This window comes from Microcaecilia unicolor, chromosome 7, assembly GCF_901765095.1.
Source record: "Microcaecilia unicolor chromosome 7, aMicUni1.1, whole genome shotgun sequence".
NCBI classification, from domain to species: domain Eukaryota; kingdom Metazoa; phylum Chordata; class Amphibia; order Gymnophiona; family Siphonopidae; genus Microcaecilia; species Microcaecilia unicolor.
The window spans coordinates 220,220,747-220,245,873 of NC_044037.1; positions in this window are offsets into that span (position 1 = coordinate 220,220,747).

The window sequence follows — 25,127 nt, forward strand, 5'->3', positions numbered from 1 at the left end:
AGGTGACAGTAGACTGAGCTATAACACATTTTTCCCTGTTACATTTATATCCTAACTCTCCTAATAACAAAAATAATTTTCTAGTCCAATCTAGGCATTCTGCTTCAGTCTCAGCAGACAGTAGAATATCATCTACATAGACAAACAATGACACCGTGTCAGGCAATGACTCCTGAAATCCTTTAAATCCATCATTAGTTGTTTTGAGAATACCGATGGACTATCAGTAAAGCCTTGAGGCATCCTAGTCCACCTGTATGCCTCATTCTGTACTATAAATGACGTCAAATCCCTAGACTCTGGATGAAGAGGTATTGAAAAGAATGCATTAGACAAGTCAATAACAGTGTTATATGCATATATATTCTGGGTATGCAAAAGTGTAGCAGGATTTGCACAAATCGGAAATTGATTTTTTGTAACCTCATTTAGCTCTCTTAAATCATGTACTATCCTTACATTGTTTTCTCCTTTCGGGACCGGAAACAATGGGGTATTGTACGGGGATACTGAAGGTTCAATAATACCACATTTCAATAATTTATCAATGTGTTCCAAGATTTTGGATACTAATTTAGGTCGTATGGGGTAAGGGTCTTGCTTCGGCCCCTTTGCCCCTTCTATTAATTCTATCTTATGGGGTTTTGCATTTATGGCTAGTCCATATGGTGAATCACTTGTACTCCAAATATGTTGTGGTAATTCTTCCATAACCCTTACTTTATTTTCATTATTCAACTGTTGAACCATGGTGAGCAAACTTGGTATTCTTTATTTCCAAAATCTAAACACAATCCTAATTGAGACAATAAGTCTCTACCACACAAATTTACTGGGCAATCAGGTGCCACTAAGAAGGGTACCACAGCCTCCCTTGAACCGTGCGGTTGGCATTCCAAGCGCACCAGAGTCGGTTCCGTTAGCCTTTTTCTTTGTTCTATCCCCGTAAATCCCACTGTTGTTCTATACTGATTTGAAAGCTTAACTCCCTGCGGTTTTGCACATAACACAGAGGTACTCGCCCCTGTATCTATCAAAAATCTCACAGGAGTTCCATATTTGCCAATTGTCAATGTAATAAAGGGTTCCCTTGTGTCTAATCTGAAAATCATTCCCTCTTCCTGACACTGGTCTGCTTCCAGTCAATAGCATTGGTCTGGAGTATTCTGCCAAGTTGGAAAAGCATTTACAGTACCCTGTCTCTGTACTGCCGCTCCTGGTCCCTGTGATTGCGTCGCTGGCTGCTGTATTGCAGTCTGCGGGGCACTCGCAGGTATCCCTACTACTTGTGGCATTAATCCTTGCTGCGTCTGCATTTGTACTTGGGGCATTCCTGCATTCTGATAACATTCTGAGGCATAGTGACCAAATTGCTGACATCCCCAACATTGTACATGTGCCCTTCTATTAGGTGATAGTACTGATCCTTGCATCCCTCGACCTCTACCCCTGCCTCTAACCATGCCTCGTCCCCTTGGTTGGTACGGCCGGCTATATCCCGGTTGTACATAGTAAATGACCTGTGGAGGTGAGGCAGAGGGCATCACCATTGTTTCCTGTTTTTTATTTCTATCCTGTTCCTTACTTTCCAAATCTTTAACTGCATAGTCATTAACTTAGAAGTTAATTTTGCCTGTTCTTTCTGAGGGGTTTCTATCATTTTCCGATGCACATTGCTAAAATGCATCAAAGTCTGTCTTATTTCTGGCCATGGTTTTGAAGGACAGAGCAATAACAGCATCCAAATTTTTTACGCATATTACCAGGCAAGGTAGACATAAAAAGATGCAAAAACACGGCAACATTATGAGCTACATCCGCATCCTGCCCTGTCTGTGCTTTATACAAGGTCAAACACTGCGTTAAGTGGGCTGCAAAATCAGTCTTTGGATCCCACTTACTACCGGTAATGGCTGAAAAATCAATGTGGTTGGGTACATAATATGCAACGCTGCAGAAAGCTGCGCCTTAATTTGTCCCGCGTAGATCTCCCCGTCGGCCGTATATGACGGCAGGCGCGGATATCCACATTGTACTGCCAATTGAGAAATATTAATGCCCGAGGCTGCACACAAAGCTTTAAAATCACCTATAGTCAATAGAGTGCCTGCTGTAACCTGTTCTATCCCTTCTAACCACATGCGGGCTCCTTTCACAACACTAGGAATTTTGGAAATCAACATTGTAACATCTACAGGAGTATATGGTTTATAATGCATGCGGTTTCCTCCTGCATCTATTCGTGTCATGACTGGGAAGGCTGATTGATTACATGCCCCCTCCATCAGCCCTTCCTTTCCTTTTTCCAATTTAGATGAGGAATGTAAGGAATGGGCAGCGTCCTCAGCCTCCATTTTGGCCAAAATCTTAAACCAATTATCCCAGTATTCTAAGCCTTCCCTTACGAAGGAATCTTTTCCTAAACCTGAACCATGGCGCAGTACTGCTGAGGCAAGGACTTCAATATCCTGTAATGTTCCAGGACCTCCCTGGTGGCATGGCATTTCAATACGGCGCGAATCAAAAAAATGTTTTGTTGCCCCCCACCAGTCCTCACCATATTTAGTGCAGCCTGTGTCAGCCATTTCTTTCTTAACATTCTCTTTCCGGAAGATAACAGGAACAGATTTATCTGTTACTTTGTCAACCTTCCAGGGAATATGTCCTTTTCTGGAGAGCATACCGAATTTTACCCTCAATTTGGAACTGCGTTGCCAAATCATATTGTTCTGATGTAATTAGAGTTTTCAAATCAGGGTAAGTGCCTGATTCTGCACTAGATTTTCCTTTTTCTTTCTGTCTCACCCATTTTTTTTCCTTTTTCTGTTCCCTAATCCCCACATCACTGTCCTCATTATCCCCTCCCTTTTCACTTTCTGAATCACTGGGGGGGTCATCAAGAGCCGAATACCCAGCGCATGGCACAGAGCGCTTTGGCTTTGATTCCTTCATTTTATCAGTCGCCCTTAGGGGGCACAACGTGTCCCTGCTAGATTCATACGACGGGGGATTATTTCTTTCTGCCTCTTTTTGTATCCTATCTACATCAGCATGAAACAGATCTGCTGCTAAAGAAAATAAATTCCAAATTGTAAGATGCTTCTCTAAGCTTTTCTTCTGCCTAGTTTTATTTTTATTTTCTTGTAAATAGCTCAGGAGAGATAATAATTTTGGACGATCAAACGATCCATCCTGAGACCAGCTCAAAACAGAATCTTTTGCATCATATTTGATCCATTTCTCATGTATCTTTTCAATCTGTTTTTTTTCTAATGGGAATAATTCTATAACATGCTGCAAAGGGGAGCCTTTTTTGAACTATCTAAATCTAAATACATAGCATATACAGGAGGCTTTTCTTTCTTATCTGCCCCTTTCCCTTTCATTGTATTCTGACTATTACAATTTCTCCTATAAGCCACAATCTACAAAAATATACTAATGCACTTAAACAAAGAAAATATACAAAAAAGAAAACTACAAAGCTAAACAAATATATCGGTAATAAGGCCACAGTGTAAGCTTACTCACGCGTGTTCTTATTTCTCTTTTAGCAAGCCCAGGAGTTATCACCTGTATGTCCACGTCAGTAGTTTGATCAATCCCACATCAATGGAGCACAGAAATCATCAGGTTTAAACAACGCTTGCTTTGCTTTCAATCCTGTAAAAAACTTCATTAACAACAACTTAATTTGTCCTTCGTCTCGCCTCTCTTTTCCGTGTGCGGCCTACTCCTGGCTGGCTCGCCACTTGAAGAGACGGCTAGACGAATTTCATATTTAATATAAACAGTTTATTTACAATTGTTCTGAATAGCTCAATGGGCTATTGCAGGAAGCATTTTCTTGATAAGCAATATACAAGCCAGAATGACTGATCAAAACAAAGCAATGTAAGCAAAGAAATCAGGATGCTATATACAGACAAAGAAATCAGAGTGCTTAAAGCAAATCAAAAATGCTATAGACAGACAAAGAAAAATTCAAATGCTTACTTATTTCTTTGTTCCACTCTCCTTATAATCTTCTCTGATATCACGTGCTTGCAGGCTGTACCATACCATAAATCCTACAGCAGAACATCTGCTGCATCTGGTTCCCATTATCCCACAGGACTTTCTGGAGCCTGCCTTTGGCTGATGTGGGCCTCATGTCTCAGGAGATTTAGTTTAGTGTTTGAAACAGCTTTGTTCTGCATGATCTTTGAAGCTTTCCACTTCTATTATTTTATACTTTATTCAACATTTTTATGCTTTATTCACAACACCGAACAGACTCTGGAGCTTGTATGTGAGAGTGCTGTGAAATGGATCCATGAACTGAGGTACAAAGTTGACAATGTTGGGAGAAAGTCGGTTCACTGACACTGAGTTATGCATGATGGACCCATGAGAAATCTCCAGTGAAAGACCTACAGTTTCTGCGTAAAGAAACACAGACTGCTTGAAGCATTCCATGTGCTGGACCTGAACCATAACACTGTTATGCGTTTTATGATAGTTTATTCTTAATTTCTGGCAACAAAGCCTGGTGTTACCAAGAAGGTTTTAGATACATAGGAGGATGGGGCAATACATATAAAAACAAAAGACTATATTGTAATGATAGTCTTCATCTCAGTGTGGCAGGAAAAAGAATCCTTGGTGAGAAATTGAGAAAATATGTGTATAGGCATTTAAACAAGAAGCTGAGGATGGCAGTTGGAAGCAGGGCAATTCAGGTAATCACCACCAGCAAAAAAACAAACAAACTACAACAATAGTAAAGAAAGCAATGAAAACAACGATCTTAGCAATTCACTTCTTAGAAATACCACAGTAGGTGAGACTAAACAACAAACTACACAGAAGATGCCACTGAAATGTAGCTGGAAAGCAATGACCACAAATGCTCGCAGTCTAAGCAACAAAGTTCATGATCTGCAAGCCCTGATGATAGAGGCAGATTTAGATGTTATCGCTATCACGGAGACATGGTTCAATGATTTCCATGAATGGGACGCAAACATACCGTTGCTATACTCTATTTAGGAAGGATATAGATGCTCAAAAAGGAGTAGCTCTGTATGTCAGAAACAATATTAAGTGACTGAAATTACAGGGAATCTGGGAAAAGGAAGAAGCAATATGGATTGCTTTGAAAAGACGGAACCTTAGTCCACATGGGTGTTGCCTACAGACCTCCGACACAATCTAAGCAGCTTGATAAAGATCTGGTGGCAGATGTCCAAAAGTTGGGAAAGAAAGGGGCAAGTGCTGTAACTGGGTGATTTCAACTTGCCGGATGTGGACTGGAAAATTCCATCTGCAGAATTGGAAAGAAGTAGGGAGATAGTGGATGCCTTTCAAAGTGCTCTGCTCAGACAAGTGGTGATAGACCCCACAAGGGAAGGAGCAATGCTGGATCTGGTGCTCACAAATGGGGAAACTGTGTCACGTCAGAGTAGGTGCTCACCTGAACAGTACTGATCATCAAACAGTTTGGTTTCATACAGCGCCTAGAGTAGAGAGCAGCCACTCGAAACTCAAAGTCCTGGATTTCAAACATACTGACTTTAACAAAATGGGAGCGTACATGAAGAAAAAGCTGAGGGGATGGGAAGACTTATGAGAAGTGGAAAGACAGTGGTCCAGGCTGAAAATAACTATTTTTCCTTGTCATCAAGCAGATGAAGCCATTACGTATGGGTTATGTCCATCAACCAGCAGGGGAGATAGAGAGCACTCAAACTTTCACAGTGCCTTCTTGGCCAGCTAGCTCCACTGCCTCTTCAGTATTCTCTATCTCCCTTAGCAGGGTGGCTGCAGCTTGTTCGAGCTCCAGAAAATCTGCCGGGAGGTGGTTCCTGGCTTGCCAGTTGTTAACCGGGGTGTTGGAGGCTATAGCAGATTCACTTTAAAGGCACAATAGGTTAGCCCTTTCCCTGCCTTACCCATAACTCCGGGATGTGGACATATTGCCTTGGTTTTCCCTGTCCTTACCCACCAACAGTGGATGCAGGCATATAGGTTCGCCCTTCCCTGCCTTTCACACTCATCTGAGCCTCCGGAGTCTTCAATACCTTGCTTTCCTCACAGCTTAAAAAAAAAAAAAAAAAAAAGTCGCGTCGCATTTTTTAAACGCAGAGACGCTGGAACAGAGGTTTTTGACCTTGATTTTCAGTAGGATCGTAGTTGTACACTAGATCCTTTGAGGTAAGAGTGTTTTCAACTCCTCCGGGGTGGGGCGCGCGATCGGGCGATTTGGGCGCGAAACCGCCATTTTGGATTTACCGCCGTTTTTTTTCGGCGATGGCTGCGGACAATGTAAAGCGCTGTTCCACTTGTGGCAAGCGCAAATCAGCAGCAGGCTCTGTAACATCGTGCTGTATTGGCGTAGGAGCTGGCCCGAGCATGGCGAGCGATGTTTCTTCCCGCTCTGAGCTGGCAGCGGGCGCCATTTTGCTTACACCGCATGGCGCAGCCTCCATGGACATGGAGAGACCTGAGCCGGGTGGGGCACCTCGAGAGAGGTTATTTCAGGAGTGGCTAGCACCGGACAGGATTTGGGTGCCCAGGGTGAGATTTTCTCCCCGGATTTTGTGCTTTTGCTGCATAAAGCATACATGATGAAAAGAGCCCTTCCTCAAGGGTCGTCTGAGGCTCCTCTGATTGCCCCCCCCCCCCCCCGATGGATTCTGGCCTGGGACTGCCCAGTGAGGCTTTTTTCCCGGATGCTTGGCCTAAAGATAAGCGCAGAAGGGTTAATTCCCCTTCAGATTGTGGTGCAACCTTCCCCCCCCCACCCCCCCCCGTGGTCGGGGTGTGAGGATTCGGAGAACTCTGACAGACGTCAGGTGCGGATTTACCACAGGATCTGGATGATCCCTCCGCGGTGAGGATTTTCCACCGTGATGAGCTGCCAGCGCTTATTTCAGATACCCTGCAGGCCCTCTCGATTGAAGATCCTGAGAGTGGCATGGCCTCCTCGGGTAATCCCAGGATGGCTAGTACCAAGAAAGCTGCTCGGGCCTTCCCTTTGCATGACTCCATCCTAGAGCTTGTTTCGGCTCAGTGGGCTGACCCCGAGGGACCTTTGAGAGTTTCCAGGTCTATGGGGCAGTTATACCCTCTGCGTGAGGGACATATGGCTCGTTTTCAAATGCCTACAGTGGATGCCCTAGTCACTGCGGTGACAAAGAGAACTACCCTCCCTGTTGAAGGAGGTGTTGCCCTGAAGGATGTTCAAGACCGTAGGCTGGAAACAGCATTGAAACGGTCCTTTGAAATTGCAGGTCTCACTGTTCGGGCGTCTGCATGCAGCTGTTATGCTGTGAGAGCCTGCCTAGCTTGGCTGCAACAGGCAGTGGCTCAGCCCGGAGATGGAGCGGAGCCCTTCTTGGATGTGGCTCCGTGGATGGAGGTGGTCTTGTTCTTTCTGGCTGATGCCCTTTATGACCTTGTCAGAGCTTCGGCTAAACAAATGGCAGTAGCAGTGGCGGCTCGCCGTCGTCTGTGGCTACGACACTGGGCAGCGGACATGGCCTCTAAGCAAAGGTTGGTGAAGTTGCCTTTTCAAGGGCTTCTCCTATTTGGTGAGGAGTTAGAGAAAATTGTGAAAGGCCTGGGTGATCCAAAACCCCAGCGCTTGCCCGAAGATAGGCAGAGGCCTTCGTCTAAGGGCCAGGCGGTCCACTCCTCATACAGACCTCGCTTCCGTGAAGCTAGAAGGTACCGCCCGGGGCATTCTGCTGGGTTCACTTCTCGTGCCCGTGGTCAGCAGAGGAACTCCTTTAGCTCGGACAAGCATTCCGCAGCTGGTGGCTCAAGACCAGGAGTTCAGGGGCGACCCTCTCAATGATGGTGCGCCGGCCCTCTCCTCGATGCCTGTCATCGGAGGACGGCTTTCCCTCTTTGTCAAGGAGTGGGCCAAGATTTCCTCAGATCAGTGGGTTCTGGATCTGATCAGAGATGGATACAGAATAGAATTCAACGCCCCAGTAAGAGACGTGTTTGTGGAGTCCCGATGCGGTTCTGCCGTCAAACGGGCGGCGGTGGAGGAGACTTTACAAGGTCTGATTCAGTTAGGGGCAGTGACCCCGGTGCCTCCCGCCGAGCAAGGCTGCGGCCGATACTCCATCTACTTTGTGGTGCCGCGAAAAGGTGGGTCCTTTCGCCCTATTCTGGACTTAAAAGAAGTGAACAAGTCCTTGAGAGTGCGGCATTTCCACATGGAATCCCTGCGCTCCGTCATTGCGGCGGTTCAGCCAGGAGAGTTTCTCACGTCTCTAGACCTGAAAGAAGCTTACTGCACATTCCGATTTGGCCCCCGCACCAGAAGTTTCTGAGGTTTGCGGTGTTGGGAAAACATTTCCAGTTCAGGGCCTTGCCTTTTGGCCTCGCCACAGCTCCCCGAACCTTTTCGAAGGTAATGGTGGTAGTAGCTGCTTTTCTCAGGCGAGAAGGTATCAGGGTTCACCCGTACCTAGACGACTGGCTCATCAGAGCAGACTCTGCAACAGAGAGCTTACAAGCTACAGCCAGAGTGGTCTCAGTACTGCAATCTCTAGGCTGGGTCGTCAATATGGCCAAAAGTCACCTGTCCCCTTCACAATCTCTAGAGTTTTGGGGGCCAGGTTCGACACAGTCTCGGGCTATGTGTTCCTACCCGAGCCAAGGCGGTGCAAGCTTCAGAATCAGGTCCGTCTGCTCCTGAGGATGCCCCGCCCGCGAGCTTGGGACATTGTCCAGCTGCTGGGATCGATGACAGCCACGATGGAAGTGGTACCCTGGGCGAGAGTGCACCTGAGACCTCTACAGTATTCCCTACTCCGGAGATGGTCTCCTATTCTCAGGATTACCAATACAGACTTACTTGGCTCCCTGCGGCCTGTCTTAGCATGGAGTGGTGGCTCTCGGACAGCATGCTGCGGCGAGGAATGCCGCTGACGCTCCCCGTTTGGTGCCTAGTGGTAACAGATGCCAGCCTGAAGGGCTGGGGTGCACACTGCAAGGGGAAGCACGCCCAGGGTCTATGGACAACCGAGGAGTCGGAGTGGTCCATCAACCGCCTAGAGTTCAAAGCGGTGTTTCAGGTGCTTCTGGCCTTTCAAGTGACCCTGGAAGGATTGGCTGTCAGAGTGATGTCGGACAACACGACAACGGTGGCCTATATAAATTGACAAGGCGGAACAAGGTGCAGAGCACTAGCCGCGCAGGCCGAACTGATTTGCCACTGGGCCGAGCTGCATCTTCAGTGTCTGTCGGCAGCTCATATTGCAGGTCAGAGCAATGTGCAGGCCGATTATCTGAGCAGGCATCAGATTGATCCAGCAGAATGGAATCTGGCAGACGAAGTATTCCTGCAGATCTGTGCCAAATGGGGCAAGCCCGTGATGGATCTAATGGCGACAAGTGCCAATACCAAAGTCCCATGCTTCTTCAGCAGACGGAGAGATCCTCGCTCGGCGGGGTTGGATGCCTTGGCTCAACCCTGGCCTCTAGGTCTACTTTATGTTTTTCCCCCATGGCCCTTGATAGGGCGCCTGCTCTTGCGGATTCGGCTGCACCCAGGAGAAGTGGTCCTCATCGCCCCGGATTGGCCAAGGAGACCTTGGTATGCAGACCTCCGACAGATGCTCCTGGATGGCTCCTCTGCCGTTACCTCTGGTACCGAACCTTGTTGACTCAGGGACCGGTAGCCATGGAGGACGCCGGCCGCTTTGGGTCTTACGGCATGGCTATTGAGAGGGCGCAATTGAGGGATAAAGGTTATTCCAATAAAGTTATTTCCACTCTCCTGCAAGCAGCAAGCGGGTCCACTTCCGTGGCTTATGCCAGGATTTGGTGCCTGTTTGAGTCTTGGTGTGCTTAAAGAGCCATTGTTCCAATGCTGGGCTCCTGTCTCGCCGATTCTGGACTTTTTGCAGGAAGGTGTACAAAAAGGCTTGGCCTATAATCCCTGCGGGTGCAGGTGGCAGCGTTGGCCTCCCTTCGTGGTAAGGTGGAAGGCGTGTCTTTGGCTGCTCACCCAGATGTGGGTGCTTCGGCTCCGACCTCCAGTGCAAGCACCCTGTCCAGCTTGGAACCTGGGGCTAGTTTTGAAAACCCTGCAGGCATCTCCTTTTGAGCCGCTTCGGCGAGCATTGGAGAAAGACTTGACACTGAAGGCCGTTTTTCTGGTGGCCATTACCTCGGCGAGACGGGTGTCAGAGCTCCAGGCGCTGTCCTGTAGAGACCCATTTCTGCAATTTTCAGAGTCTGGAGTCACAGTTCGGACCGTGCCTTCCTTTATGCCTAAGGTGGTTTCAGCCTTTCACTTAAACCAGCCTATTTTCTTGCCCTCTTTTTCAGAGGAAGAGTTTCCAGAATCTTTTGGGCAGCTGCATCTTTTGGATGTGCGCAGGACTCTGCTGCAGTATCTGCGAGTTACTAACTCTTTCAGGACTTCTGATCATCTGTTTGTTTTGCTATCCGGTTCTCGCAGAGGGTCTCCAGCGTCTAAAGCCACTATTGCCCGCTGGCTCAAAGAAACTATCTTTTCAGCTTATCTGCTGGCCGGCAGGGTTCCGCCTGTAGCCTTTAAGGCGCATTCTACTAGAGCGATTTCTTCCTCTTGGGCTGAAACTGGAGCACTCTCTCTTCAAGAGATATGCAGTGCAGCAACATGGGCTTCTAAGCTCTCCTTCACCCGACATTACAGGCTGGATGTGGCTGCCAGGAGGGATGCGCGTTTTGGTGCACAAGTGCTAGCGCGTGGTGTGGCTTGTTCCCACCCTATATAGGGATTGCTTTGTTACATCCCATACGTAATGGCTTCATCTGCTTGATGACAAGGAAGGGAAAATTAGGTTCTTACCTTGGTAATTTTCTTTCCTTTAGTCATAGCAGATGAAGCCATGAGCCCTCCCTGTATGATTGTCTGTATGCTGTGAATCTGTTTTCAGGTTCTGTTCTAATTCCTGAAGTTCCTTCCTTGGGAGAAAGTTGGAAAACAATCTTCAGGATTCATGTTCAGTTTAAATTTAGGAGGATGTGTTCATTCCCTCCAGGAGGCGCGTGTGTTCCCCTCCAGTTCTATAAATAGGAGGATGAGTTCATTCCCTCCAGTGTGTTGGGAGGATGTGTGATTCCCTCCAAGAGGCGCGTGTGTTCCCCTCCACTTATACAATAAGGAGGATGCGTTTATTCCCTCCAGGAGGATGTGCATTCCCTCCTTTATGAGTTTCATGCCCTTGTGATGGGCCATCGTTCGCTGTGAGGAAAGCTCTTGTGATTCCCATTGCGGTTTGCCATACTGCTTTGGAAGCTTGAAATACTGAAGAGGCAGTGGAGCTAGGTGGCCAAGAGGGCACTGTGAAAGTTTGAGTGCTCTCTATCTCCCCTGCTGGTTGATGGACATAACCCATATGTAATGGCTTCATCTGCTATGACTAAAGGAAAGAAAATTACCAAGGTAAGAACCTAATTTTCCCATTTATTTGTAACATTTGTATCCCGCATTTTCCCACCCATTAGCAGGCTCAATGTGGTTTACAAAATACCGTAAAGGCGAACGCCAAGTCCGGTAGGGGTAAACAAATATAGATTGAAATAGGGGTCAGGTAAGGTTAGGGTATAAGGTACAATAAGGGTCAACAATAATAAGGAATATATAATGTACAATACGATCTAAGGTTATGTTGTGTTGCAGAGTTGAAGCATTTAAGTAGGGTCATTGGGATAGGCCTTGCAAAACAGGTAAGTCTTTAAGATGGTCGTAAATAGTTTTCACAGTCTTTGGTAGTGCATTCCACATTTGTGTGCCTAAATAGAAGAAATTGGATGCATAGGTTGATTTATATCTTAGTCCTATGCAGCTCGGATAATGGAGGTTCAAATGGCTACTGACTTTTACATGAGGAGAGTAAATAAAAGCAAGAAGAAAAGGAAACTGATATGGTTCTCCAAATAAGTGGCTGAGAAATTAAAGGCAAAAGACGTGGCGTTCATGAAATACAGGAAAACTCAAGAGGAACACAGGAAAGTATACCGGGAGAAGCTGAAAGAAGCCAAGAGGGAGATAAGTCTAGTGAAAGCAGAGGCGGAAAAACAACTGGCTAGGAATGCAAGGAAGTGAGACAAAAGGTTTTTCAGATATATTAGTGAAAGAAGGAAGGCTAGAAATGGAATTGTGAGACTGAAAGATGCTATGTGGAGAGTGATGATTAAAAAGCAAACGTGATAAACAAATACTTCTGTGTTCACGGAATAAAATCCTAGAGAAGGTCCACGATCGGCTGGTAAAGGTACATATAAGAATGGAGTGGATATCACACCATTCACAGAAGTATGTGTTTATGAACAACTTGAAAAATTGAAGGTGAACAAAGACAAGGGACCAGATGCAATCCATCCCAGGATGTTGAGAGAGCTTAGAGAGATTCTGGCGGGTCCTCTTAAAGATTTGTTTAATAAATCCTTGGAAACGGAAGAGGTTCCGCAGGATTGGAGAACAGCAGATGCGGTCCCTCTTCACAAAGGTGGTGACAGAGAAGAAGTGGGGAATTACAAGATCCGAGGCAACATGGGTTTTATCAAAAGTAATCGTTGCAAACCGAATTTGATTGAATTCTTTGATTGGGCGACCAGAAAACTGGATCTATGACGTGTGCTAGATGTAATCTACTTGGATTTCAGCAAAGCCTTTGACATGGTCCCTCATAGAAGGCTCTTAAATAAACTTGAAAGGCTGGAGTTAGGATTAGAAGCTGGTTGACAGACAGACACTAGAGGGTTGTGTCAATGGAATTCACTCGGATGATAGCAAGATTTGTAACGGAGTGCACACCCTGGAGGGAGTAGAAAATCTGAAAACGGATCTGGAAAAGTTAGAAGAATGGTATAACATTTGGCAATTAAAATTTAATGCAAAAAAAGTGCTAAGTGATACATTTAGGGAGTAGACAGGGCCGCCGAGAGGAGGGGCAAAATTCCCCAGGCCTCCAAGGGGGACCTGGCATAGGACCCCAGGTCTGTCTCTCTCCTGCTCCTATCAGGAACTGGTCCGGCACAGTGGAGCAGGTGAGAGATAGACTGCATCGCTGGTTCCCCCCTTGGAGGCTGGGGAGGAGCAGATGCACTAATGTAGGGGGCGGGATCCCCCCACATCAGTGCATCTCCTCCTCCCTAGCCTCCAAGCGGGGCCCGGCACCGGGATCTGATGGCAGTCCAAGAGTGAGTGAGGGTCTGCGTTCCAGTTTGGGCCTGGCAGCTGCATCCCAAGTGTGGGGGGGCGGGGCACAGCAGCTGCATTACAAGTGGGGGGGGGCAGTGGCTGCATCCCAAGTGGGGGGGGGGGGGGGGGGGCGGCGGCGGCCCTGCCCCGGGCCTGGCTCTGTTTCTCGGCAGCCCTGGGAGTAGAAATCCAAGGGACCTGTATGTCCTAGGAGATGAGATGCACAGCACAGAGAGGGACCTTGGTGTGATTGTATCTGAGGAACTTAAAGCAAAAAAAAACAGTGTGACAGTGTGACAAAGTAGTGGCCATAGCCAGAAGGATGATAGGTTGCATCAAGTGAGGAGTAACTAGCAGAAGAAAGGAGGTGTTGATGCCTCTGTACAAGTTGTTGGTGAGGCCACACCTGGAGTATTGTGTTTAGTTTTGGAGGCCGTATCTTGATAAGGATATAAAAAGACTAGTGGTCCAGAGGATAGCATCAAAAATGATATGGGGCCTGTGCCATATGAGAAGAGACTGGAAAGACCTGAATATTGTATAGCCTAGAGGAAAGAAGGGACAGGGGAGATATGATACAAATGTTTAAATACTTGTAAGGTACTAATATAGAAACAAATCTCTTCCAGAGGAGGGGAAATGGTAAAACTAGAGGATATGAGCTGAGGTTGTGGGGTAGTAGACTTAGGAGTAATATCAGGAAATTCTTTTTCACGGAGAGGGTGGTCGATGCCTGGAATGCCCTCCCAAGGGAGGTGGTAGAGACAAATACAGTGATAGAATTCAAAAAGGCTTGGGATTAACACAGAGGAACCCTATGTAGAAAACAAAAATAAATATATATAAAAAAACTTAAATGGCTGCAGGGGGTGGATGTATGAGTGACACATGGACGGCTACTCTGGCTGTGAAGAACTAAGGCTGGTGCCAGGCAGACTTTGTAGGTCTGTGTCTGTATATGACAATCCAGTTTAGGATAGGCTGGAAAGAGCTTCAATGACAACTTCAGTAGCTGGAACCGAGGACAGTGCTGGGCAGTCTTTTACGGTCTGGGTCCTGCAAATGACAAGACAGATTTGGGTAGACTGGAGTGAGCTTTGACAGCAACTCCAGTAGGTGGAACATAAGGACAGAGCCAGGTGGACTTCTATGGTCAATGTCCCAGAAACACCAAAGAAAGACTTGTGATAAAGTATATAATATCACATTAATTGTTGATTTAATCATGAATTGATAATGAGTGTGACTGTTGGGCAGACTGGATGGACTATTCAGGTCTTTATCTGCTGTCATTTACTATATTAGTATTTTACAGAGGGATCCAACTTTGACTAATTGGAGGAGACACAAAAACAAACCATAAACAGCTGTTACCACTGCTGAAATGTGGTGACAGCTGTTTATGGTTGGGAAAGCCAGCTACTCCTCTGTCCCTGCCAAATTCAGTAGAACTGTAAGAGATCCCATTGAAGAGAAAGTGAAAGGAATGGAATCCATTGGTAAGGCTAGTACTATGGCAGGAGTGAGAGGTGATGACTCCCCATTTATACAGTCTGACTTAGTGGAACTTCTTAAAGAAATCAAATAGATTTGAATGGATCTCTCTAAAGTTGTGGGTGAGCTCAAATCAGAGATGAAGGCAGTGGATTTAAGGATTACTCTGAATTAAGTCTGCTCAGATTGAATCTACTGCTCTATTCTACAAGAAATTTAAATCTATAGAGACTCTTGCAAAAGAAACCAGAGAACATCAGGGTAACTTGGAGAATAGGCAGAGGAGATACTATTTGCATATTTTTGGGATCCCTGAGCCACAGGACTCAATGGAGGATGTCTTATCGATTGTGCAAGAGATTTATGCCTTCTCTATGCCAGGGACCCCACAACCAGTCTGCCTAAAGATAGCCCATATAAGTTTGGATAGAAGAGTAGGTAAAAACAGCAACCTTTGGCTGATTGCCTGCTTACATCACAGACAAACGGGAGCTAATGAACAACAATAGAGGTTGGCATACTAGGAAAGTGATACACAGATACACACTGAAAAAGAGACACATTCAACCCCTAACACAATAGCTGCAAGATAGGAACACCTGATATCACATTTGTGCTGTTGTTTGACTGTAATAGCACCAAAAAAGTCAAGGAGCTAGAGGAGTGGTTGGATTTGTTGGAAGAGCTTAACATCCAAAGTGAGTTGAAGCAGTGATGGGACTCTCCAAGAATGGAATGTAAGATATCCACCCCTAAGTGTCACAAAATGGCAAGTGGACAGAGATCACAGCAGGTAAGGAGATGGAGGATAAATTAATTGACCCATCCAACCCAGTGTGATTCCTGTTACAGACTCCATGGTGTAGATTTCTTCATATCACATGAAGGATTGTAGAATCTGATGTGCTCTCTTGAATGTTCTCACTTGAGGACACTATCTGGGAGGGATGAGGAGGAACTTTATGGAGGAGTGAATGAGAGAGATAAATGGGTAGGCTGAGAGGTGTGGTCAAATCTGACTAATATTATATTAGTATGTTCTGGTTGTGTGTTAAGGGGGGTGTCCCTAAATTCATATAATGTTGAAATAGTAGGGAGAGGTTAAAGACATAGGTAGGAGGTCTGGGTAGAATTATGCCTTACGATGAGCATATGAAGATGAGGAGTTTTATAGCAGATGGTAAGGTTGGTAACCTAGAATAACTCACAATCAGGATTCCGATCCCACCATAGTACCGAAACTGTCCTGGTCACCCTCCTGGCCAAATTCAAACAGGAGATAGCCATAGGTAACAGCATACTCCTCCAGTTCGACATGTCGAGCGCATTCGACATGGTAAACCACAACATACTACTAAGACTACTTGGTCACTTCGGGATTGAAGGAAATGTACTTAACTGGATCAAAGGCTTTCTAACCACCAGAACTTATCAAGTAAAATCAAACTCAAACATATCACCACCGTTGGAAAGCTGTCTGCGGAGCACCTCAAGGATCACCATTATCACCAATACTCTTCAACATGATGATGATTCCACTGGCACAGTCCTTATCCAATCAAGGCCTTAACCTGTTCATTTACACAGACGATGTTACAATATACATCCCGTTCAGACATGACTTGACAGAAATAACCAATAAAATCAATGATGGCCTGAACATTATGGACTCCTGGGCAAACTAATTCCAACTGAAACTGAACACTGAAAAAACACACTGCCTCATCCTATCCTCCCAACACAACAAGTACAAACCCACAACCATAAACACCCCAGGACACACCCTCCCTACCTCAGACAGCTTGAAAATACTCGGCGTCACACTCGACCGCAACCTTACTCTTGAGAGCCAGGTAAACTATGTAATAAAGAAAATGTTCTGTTCAATGTGGAAGCTCAACCAAAACCTTTCTTCCCAAGAGAAACCTTTCGAAACCTAATACAATCAATGGTCCTAAGTCATGCAGACTATTGCAACGGAATCTACATGGGATGCAAAGAACAACTCACAAAAAAAACTCCAGACCGCCCAAAATACAGCAGCCAGATTGATATTCAGCAAAACAAGATTCGAAAGTGCAAAACCACTTCGAGAAAAGCTGCACTGGCTCCCAATCAAAGAACGGATCATCTTCAAAATCTGCACTTTAGTCCATAAAATTATATACGGCGTAGTCCCAGGATACATGATAGACCTTATAGATCTACCAATAAGAAACAGAGCCAGATCGTCAAGATCATACCTAAACCTACACTACCCAAATTGCAAAGGACTAAAATACAAAACAACTCACGCATCCGGCTTCTCCTACATAAGCGCACAACTATGGAATGGCCTCCCAAAAGTGGGGAAAACAATCCATGGCCACCTAAACTTCAGGAAATCACTAAAAACCAACCTCTTCCAAAAGGCCTATCCCAATGACCCCACGTAAATCTCTTCACCCAGGAACATAACATGACTAATGATCGTACCGGACATCATGCAATTTTCATCCCTTCCGATCCTCCACATATACCTCATTCGATCTCTATACAACCAGTATTTTTTATCAACCGACTGGGCAAACGCCTTTGATGGTATTATGTAAGCCACATTGAGCCTGCAAATAGGTGGGAAAATGTGGGGTACAAATGCAATAAACAAATAAATAAATATAATGTTGAAATAGTAGGGAGAGGTTAAAGAAATAGGTAGGAGATCTGGGTAGAATTATGCCTTATGATGAGCATATGAAGATGAGGAGTTTTATAGCAGATGTAAGGTTGGTAACCTAGAATATTTGGGGGCCTAACGGGCCTGTGAAGATGAAGAGAATACTATCACAACTGAAAAGTTAAGGAGGAATGTTGGGTATTTGCAAGAGACCCATTTAAATCAACAGGAACACTTAAAACTATTTTCTACTGATAAATCACATAAGAGAGGGTAGCTATTTTAATTTGCACACTTTCCTATTAAAGCAACACACTCCCTCAGGCCACTTTATAATTTTATATTTCCACATTTTTATTGATGACAGAGCAAAGGAAACATCACCAACATTATAAACATCTCCATAAGGCCAAGAATAAGTATCCCACAAGAACAACAGCTGATAAAAAGCATCATCAACTTTTAACAGTTTTCCTCCCCACTCCCTCTCCCCTACCTCTGCCAAAAATCCACTCCCGCTTTCTAGTGAGATGAGCAGAGTTGAACTTGTAAAATAACAAACTACCCCACTCCATAAAGTTACAAATACAATTTAATAAAGAAATCCTCCCTCACCTGAACAACTGGTGGCACCAACCGCCTGGTTTCTTAAGGCGGACGGAGACCAAAGATCCTACACTGAACTAACCCCCCCCCCCCCCCATTACCCCAGAACACAACCCTCTGACCTGGAATTAACGGTGCTACAAAAGACTAAACAAAAGACCCCAGCCCCTAGGCGACAATATATCAAGATAAGCCTCCCACACTTTGAGAAAGTGAGTCTTCCTCTTGAAAAAATTCCCGCTTCCCAAGAGGCAAGCAGATGGACCTGATTCTGCCAATGCCAGAAGGTCGGAGGTAGAGGAGAAAACCCAAAATTGCGATATACATTTCTGACCTACCAAGGTAAGCTTTCAGAACAACAACCTTTGAGGTTCCTTGGAAAATGCCCACCTGATCCAATACCAGCAATTCCACTGAGCCTTGGATAGAACCAGTGGCGTACCAAGGGCAGGGCAGTGGGGGCGGTTCACCCTGGGTGCACGCCGCTGGAGGGGTGCAGAAAGCAGCCATGCGGCTGTCGAATCCGCTGGTTCCCTGCTCCCTCTGCCGTGGAACAGGTTACTTCCTGTTCCGGGAAGGGGGGGAGAAATGCCGCTGCACCCGGTGGGGGAGGGGGGTGTGCAGTGTCGATCCGCCCCGGGTGGCAGCCGGCCAAGGATCGCCACTGGATAGAACAACTAAAAAAAAAACAGCTGCCCTGTTGTGGTAGGTTATTTATATGTTTCCAGACATGGTGAGAGTTACACACTTGAAAATGAAAGTTTTTTTGCAGTTGAAAACTAAGGTCATGGCTATTGGAGATACTTTCTTTCTCAAGTTCCTGAGTAAATGTTTGATTACATATCAGAATCATCATTCTGTACTTCAGTAAATGTTTTGCTACTTTTACTTGTAAAGAAGTACAGGATAACATTTGTTACTTTTACTGAAGTAATAATTTTGCCAATTTTAACCACTTTTACTCAGTTACATCTGATGCTTGCAGTTAAAAGTAACAAATAAAAGCAGAAGGGAGATAGATGTAAATGATTCCTCGGTAAACCAAATGAAACAGCAAAACTCAGAACAGAGTTTGCTATTGCAAATATTGTCACACAAGCAGTGGATCATCTCATCTTAAATTTTGCTGTTCAGTGAATATAAACTATAAGAATAGTGGAGATGTCCGTGCTTGTCTCCAGTCAAACAGAACATTGATGAGTTGGGTTTTAAGTGGTGGTGAAGCTGAAACTGGTAGCAATTCTAGGTGAATAGACATATGTCTCTACCACAACAGACTGCTCGTCATCCCATGGGAAATATTACATTGGGGTAACTGTCCACTGGATGATAACATACATAACATAGTAACATAGTAGATGACGGCAGAAAAAGACCTGCACGGTCCATCCAGTCTGCCCAACAAGATAACTCATATTTGCTGCTTTTTGTGTATACCCTACTTTGATTTGTACCTGTGCTCTTCAGGGCACAGACCGTATAAGTCTGCCCAGCCCTATCCTCACCTCCCAACCACCAGCCCTGCCTCCCAACCACCGGCTCTGGCACAGACCGTATAAGTCTGCCCAGCACTATCCTCACCTCCCAACCACCAGTCCCGCTTCCCACCACCGGCTTTGGCACAGACCGTATAAGTCTGCCCAGCACTATCCCCGCCTCCCAACCACCAGCCCCGCCTCCCAATCTTGACTAAGCTCCTGAGGATCCATTCCTTCGGCACAGGATTCCTTTATGCTTATCCCACGCATGTTTGAACTCCATTACCGTTTTCATTTCCACCACCTCCCGCGGGAGGGCATTCCAAGCATCCACTACTCTCTCTGTGAAAAAATACTTCCTGACATTTTTCTTGAGTCTGCCCCCCTTCAATCTCATTTCATGTCCTCTCGTTCTACCATCTTCCCATCTCCGGAAAAGGTTCGTTTGCGGATTAATACCTTTCAAATATTTGAACGTCTGTATCATATCACCCCTGTTTCTCCTTTCCTCCACAGTATACATGTTTAGTTCAGCAAGTCTCTCCTCATACATCTTGTAACGCAAATCCCATACCATTCTCGTAGCTTTTCTTTGCACCGCTTCAATTCTTTTTACATCTTTAACAAGATACGGCCTCCAAAACTGAACACAATACTCCAGGTGGGGCCTCACCAACGACTTATACAGGGGATTCAACACCCCCTTTCTTCTGCTGGTCACACCTCTCTCTATACAGCCTAACAACCTTCTAGCTACGGCCACCGCCTTGTCACACTGTTTCGTCGCCTTCAAATCCTCAGATACTATCACCCCAAGATCCCTCTCTCCGCCCGTACCTATCAGACTCTCCCCGCCTAACACATACGTCTCCAGTGGATTTCTATTCCCTAAGTGCATCACTTTGCATTTCTTCGCATTGAATTTTAATTGCCAAACCTTAGACCATTCTTCTAGCTTCCTCAGATCCTTTTTCATGTTTTCCACTCCCTCCCGGGTGTCTGTAGGGAGGAAGTCTGCTTGCCTGGCCTTAAGACTGAAAGGTTCCCACACATTTGATGTTCTTTCATCAATTGTCCAAGATATTCAGAGTTTGTCATCAGATGAAAAACTGTTAGAACAACAGACAATGATTCCAACTTTGTGAAAGCCTTATTTGTAATTGGACAGAATGACAATGATAATAAAGAGAAAGATGAAATGCAAGTGATGAGTTAAACAGCACTACTTCTAATGCAGATGATGACAATAATGGCGACTTCCATATAGCAAAGAGTAGTTTATCAAGTGTTTTAGAGATTCCCTTGATCATAACCTGAAGACCCAGTCAGAAGACATCAGTAATTTTGCAACCTGGACTGATCTGAAGGAACTTTTTAATCAGATTGAACAATCCACGTTCTGCTACTGCAGTTGCTGAACCTTTTTAGCTGTGCTGGATTAATGACTCACAAGCACACTCACATAAGTGACAGTCATTTTAAATCGTTTAGTTTTACTAGAAGCAAAGTGGATTGAATTGTAGAGCAATAAAGTTGTGATAAAAACATTAACAATAGTTGCCTTCATTGTAGTTGCAGTACATAAGTATTGCCATACTGAGACAGACCAAAGGCCCATCAAGCCCAGCATCCTGTTTCCAACAATGGCCAATCCAGGTCACAAATACCTGGCAAGATCCCAAAAAGTACAAAACATTTTAAGCTGCTTATCCCAGAAATAAGCAGTGGAGTTTCCCCAAGTCCATTTTAATAATGGTCTATGGACTTTTCCTTTAGGAAGCCGTCCAAACCTTTTTTAAACTCCATTAAGCTAACCGCCTTTACTACATTCTCTGGCAACGAATTCCAGAGTTTAATTACAAATTGCGTGAAGAAAGATTTTCTCCAATTTGTTTTAAGTTTACTACTTTGTAGCTTCATCGAATGCCCCCTAGTCCTAGTATTTTTGGAAAGTGTAAATAGACGCTTCACGTCTACCCTTTCCACTCCACTAATTATTTTCTAGACCTCTATCATATCTCCCCTCAGTCGTCTTTTCTCCAAGCTGAAGAACCCTAGCCGCTTTAGCCTTTGCTCATAGGGAAGTCGTCCCATCCCCTTTATCATTTTGTCTCCCTTCTCTGCACCTTTTCTAATTCCACTATATCTTTTTTGAGATGCGGTGACCAGAGGTGTGGTCGCAAAATGGACCGATACAAAGGCATTATAACCAGTGGCGTAGCTAGGTGGGGCGCAGGGGCTGTTCTGAAAAAATGGCGCCTATGCACCAATAAATATTTTTTTTCCTGCTGCTTCCCTCCCAATTCTTAATCTTTTCTAGTCTCTTCTGCCTGCGTGGTCACTGTTTACTTCCCTGAAGCCTTCTCCCTCCTGCGCAGCGCCGGCGAATGCGATTCACAGTCAGCCTTCAGTGCCAGCATCGGGGCTTCTCCTCAGGCGCGTCCCATCTCTGCGGAAAACAGGAAGTTGTAATAGAGTAGGCGGGACGTGCCTGAGGAGAAGCCCCGACGCTGGCACTGAAGGCTGACTGTGAATCGCATTCGCCGGCGCTGCGCAGGAGGGAGAAGGCTTCAGCGAAGTAAACAGTGACCACGCGGGCAGAAGAGGTGAAAGATGCAACGCTCGGGGGGAGGGGGGCCGGAGAAGGAAGAAAGCTGCCCGTGGGGGGGGGGGGGGGGGGGCTGGACTGGAGTCCCGCGTATGCTTTCAGTTTGTTTTTACTGCTAATACCGTGCTGCTCTTCCGACGAACTTGAAAGATGTTGAAGAAGATGATCAGGAGAGAAAGGGGAAGAGACAAAAGGGGATGACACTGAATGTTGGGATGAAGAGACAGACAAAAGGGATTCAGAAATGTAATGCTTGATGAGAGAGTGATGGGGGGGGGGGGGGGGGACAGAGACTGCACCATGGTGGATGGGATAGCAGAGAAAGAGAGGGGAGAGTAAAGGTAGAGAGAGAGATGGGTGATACTTGATTTGGGGGGGGGGGGGGGCAGAGACTTCACCATGCTGGATGAGGTACCAGAGAGAGAGAGAAAGAAATACTGGATGAGAAGAAGAGAGATAATGATTTGGGGGGGGGGGGGGGGGAGACAGGATAATGATGGAAGTGGAGATGGGATGATGCTGGATGAGAAGGAAGATTAAGAGATGATGCTAGATGGGGGATGAGAAGGAGACAATGATGCTGAGTGCGGGGCAGAAAGAGAGACAGACAGGGTGATGATTATGGGGGAGGAGAGAGGGGGTGATTTTGGATAGGGAGGAAGAGGGTGAGATCAGGGCCGTGCCTAGGGTCTCTGGCGCCCCCCTGCAGACTATCAGTTGGCGCCCCCCCCCCCCCCCCCCCGTGAAAATGATCACGCCCCCCCCCCCCCCCATGAAAATGATCGCTCACCACTTGCCACACTGAAAGGAATTGTCAGCAATATTCTTAGAAACAAATTGCTATACATTGCAAATAAGATAGCAGATGTAAATTCTCAAAGTGGACATATTCCAAACGCTAAAATGAAAATAAAATAATTTTTTTCTACCTTTGTTGTCTGGTGACTTTCTTTTTTCAATCATGCTGGTCCAGTATCTGATTCTGCTGCTATATGTCCTCTTAACTCCATTTCCAGGGCTTCCTTTCCATTTATTTCTTTACTTTTCTCCTTTCTTCTTCACTTCTTGCTCTATATCCATTTCCAGCAATTTCTCCTCTCTCCCTGGGTCCTGCCCTCCCATCCATGTCCATTCTTGTCCCTCTCTGCCCTTCCCTCCTCCATCCATAGCCAGCAATCCTCCTCTCTCCCCTCCCCTCCATTTCCAGCAATTTGTCCTCTCCCTGGGCCCCCATATCCATCCTTGTCCCTCTCTGCCCTTCCCTCCTCCATCCATAGCCAGCAATCCTTGCCTCCTCTATCCCCTCCCCTCCATTTCCAGCAATTTGTCCTCTCCTTGGGCCCTGCCCTCCCATCCATGCCTCTCTGCCCTTCCCTCCGCACCCTGGGGCCTTTAAATCTTTTACTTCCGGTCGCAGCAGCGTCAGTGAAAGCGGCGCGCTGCCGACGTCTCCCTTCCCTTTGCGCTCTTGGTTCCCTCAGTGTCCGCCTTCTTCTGACGTCAGAAGAAGGCAGGACACTGATGGAACCAACGAGTGCAAGGCAAGGGAGACGTCGGCAGCAGTGCGTAGCTAGGGTAGTTGACACCCGGGGCCGGTCATTGTTTAACACCCCCCCCCCCCCCAAATCCAGTACTAGGCATGCCGAGAATACAAAACACTCACGACCTATAGAGCAATTTTACCATACCATAAGCAGTCGTTTCTACGAGTCACACAAGGGAAAGGAAAGCATCTTAAACACTAGTGAGCACTAGAACATCAATTCACCTATTGTAAAACGAAAACAGACAGATTAGTACAGATCGTCGATCCTGCACAGTCAATGCCAACCGAAAGCCATGTCTTTTTCACAAATAGATACACCCTAATCCACTATAGAATAAGTAATCATAAACTTTCTATTTAGACAAAAATTAAACTGAACCCCCGATGCCAGACTCTGTATACAATGCAACACCACAGAAACAGAAACTGTCCCCTAGTACTGTGCAAAATATAAAGACAGCAGATGTAAATTTGAAAAAACTAACAAATACCAATCACCACTTTACAAATTAACAAATAGAAATAAAACAAATACAGAAAATAAAATAATACCATTTTATTGGACTAATACATTTAGCTTCCAGAGGCCAAAATCTCCTTCCTCAGGTCAATACAGTATAGTGCTGTTACAGTATCCTATCCTGATCTGAGGAAGGGGGTTTTGTTCTCTGAAAGTTAAGTCAAAATGTATTAAAATTAGTCCAATAAAAAGATTACCTTATTTACATGTTCTATTTATAAACATTTATTAACACAGCTAAAATACTATATCCTAAAGCAAATAATAAAAATATATATTTACAGTTTGTTGTCTTTGGTTTCTGCTTTCCTCATCTTCTTTTCACCGTCTTCCTTCCATCCAGCATCTGTCTTCGCTCTCTCTCTGCTCTCCAGTGTCTGCCCTCTCTAATGTCCCTTCCATCCACATCTGCCCTCTATTTCTGCTCCTTCCATCCACCATCTGCCCCAGTCTGCCATCTCTCTCTCCCCCTTCCATCCACCATCTGCCCTCTCTCTCTCCTTTCCCTCTAGCATTTGCCCTCTATCTCTGCCCCCTTCCATCCACTTTCTGCTCTTTCACTCCCTTCTATCCACTGTCTGCCCTTTCTCTCTGCTCCTTCGATTCACCATTTGCCCTCTCTCTTTCCTCCTCCCATCCATTCAGGGTCTGCCCTCCCTCTCACTCCCCATTCCATCCAGGATCTATCCCCCCTCTCTCACTGCCCCCTCTTTTCGGCTCCCAGTTCCCACCTGCGGCTGCCCCTAGTTCCAGATCCATTGATTCTCCCATCCACCCCTGCCCCAGGCATGACCCCATTCTCCCTCCTGCTCACTTTTCAGACCCCAGTTCCAGCTCCATGCCCCTTCTCCCATCTGTCTCCCACCCAGTCCCTTCTGCCCATCCGAGTCCCCCTCACCCCATCTGTCTCCCACCCAGTCCCTTCTGCTATCCAAGTGCCCCCACCCTCACCCTCACCCCATCATCTGTCTCCCACCCAGTCCCTTCTGCCCATCCGAGTCCCCCTCACCCCATCTGTCTCCCA